We start from the raw sequence: 2,066 nt of genomic DNA on the forward strand, positions 1-2,066 counted from the left end.
CACGGTGGCCGTCCTGGCGAATGAACACATACTCCGCTGACCTGAGGCTGGACGGGACGTATGACTGCGGAAGGCCTGCTGCGACGTGGGCACTGGTTTGAACAGCCTGGCTTTTTCCAGGAGTGTTTCCCGCTGCTGGGTTGCAGACCAAGGGTCTGTGACTTTGGGGATAAACTCCCCCGGGACCCGCAGTGGCTGTCCATAAACCAGCTCAGCCGATGAAGCTTGCAGATCATCTTTGGGGGCTGTCCTAAGCCCCAACATGACCCACGGAAGCCTGTCCACCCAACTGTTGTCTTTGAGGCTGGCCCGGAGAGCAGCTTTCATCGACCGGTGGAACCACTCGCATAACCCATTAGCCTGCGGGTGGTAGGCGGTAGTGCGGTGGAGCTTCACCCCTAGGCATTCTGTAACTGCATTCCAAAGCTCTGATGTAAACTGTGGGCCTCGGTCCGAGAAAACGTCAGCTGGGGCTCCGAACCTGGTGACCCAAGCCTGAATAAACGCCCGAGCCACCTCATCCGCCGTTGTTGACAACGGGACAGCTTCTGGCCAACGAGTGGTTCGGTCTACCATTGTGAGGAGATGTGTGAAACCACGGGATGGGGGCAAAGGCCCTACCAAGTCCACATTCACGTGATCGAACCTCCTTTCTGGAACCGAGAACTGTGCTAAAGGGGTGTGACGGTGCACCTTGGAGCGCTGGCACACCACACAAGTCCTGGCCCACTTCCGTATATCCTTTTTCAGCCCGTACCAAATGATCTTTGCTGAGACCAACTTCTGAGATGCCCTCTTGCCAGGGTGTGACAGTCCATGAATAGCATTGAAAACCTGTTGTCTCCATACGTCAGAAACAACCGGCCGTGGCTGGCCTGTGGAGATGTCACACAGGAGGGTAACGCCAGTTTCGCCAAACGGGACCTCCTCCAACCGCAGTCCCGTAACTGCCGTCCTCAACTCCTGGACGCCCGGGTCTCTAACTTGACCCTCTGCCATCTTGTTATAGTCCAATCCTAACTGGACAGCCCCGGTGACAGCCCTGGAGAGGCAGTCTGCGACCAGGTTTTCCTTGCCCGCTACATGCTGTAGATCCGTGGTAAACTCTGATATGAAGGAGAGCTGACGCTGCTGGCGTGCAGACCATGGTTCGGCGCTCTTACTCATGGCAAACGTCAGTGGTTTGTGATCCACAAACACAGTGAACGGCCGAGCCTCCAGCAGGAACCGGAAATGCCGAATGGCCAGAAAGAGGCCGAGGAGCTCCCGATCGAAAGTGCTGTATTTCCGCTCATTAGGCCGCAACTGTCGACTGAAGAAAGCAAGCGGTTGCCACGCCCCTTTCACCCACTGCTCGTGCACCGCGCAGTCCGAATCGTCCGTGGTGATGGCAATCGGAGCCTTAGGTGACGGGTGTGCCAGCATTGTTGCGTTTGCCAGAGCCGTTTTCGCATCAACAAACGCAAGTTCCCTCTCTTCAGTCCAGTCCACAGCCTGCTTGATGGCCTTGCCTTTCAGGGCTTCGTACAGGGGCCGCATCACTTGCGCTGCTCGGGGAATAAAGCGATGGTAAAAGTTCACCATGCCTAAAAACTCCTGCAGGGCCCTCACCGTGAGTGGGCGTGTAAAGTTAGTCACTGCCTCCACCTTTGCCGGAAGGGGAACCGCCCTGTCCTTTGTGATGCGGTGACCCAGAAAGTCAATGGTGGTCAACCCAAACTGGCACTTAGCCGGGTTGATGATCAACCCGTGCTGGCTGAGTCGCTCAAATAGAGTCCGGAGGTGAGACCTATGCTCCGCTCTTAACGAACTGGCCTCCAGGATGTCATCCAGGTAGACGAACAGGAAAGGCAGTTCCCTCAGCACTGTGTCCATTAGACGTTGGAACGTCTGCGCTGCATTTTTTTAGGCCAAACGGCATCCTCAAGAACTCAAACAGGCCGAATGGAGTGATCAGTCTTGGGAATGTCCAGCGGGTGAACGGGCACTTGATGGTAACCTCGTACCAGGTCTACTTTCGAAAACACCACGCTATCCGACAAGTGGGTAGAAAAGTCTTGAATATG

Source organism: Anarrhichthys ocellatus, unplaced genomic scaffold (genome assembly GCF_004355925.1).
Source record: "Anarrhichthys ocellatus isolate YVR2014 unplaced genomic scaffold, GSC_Weel_1.0 scaffold16, whole genome shotgun sequence".
Classification (NCBI taxonomy): Eukaryota; Metazoa; Chordata; class Actinopteri; order Perciformes; family Anarhichadidae; genus Anarrhichthys; species Anarrhichthys ocellatus.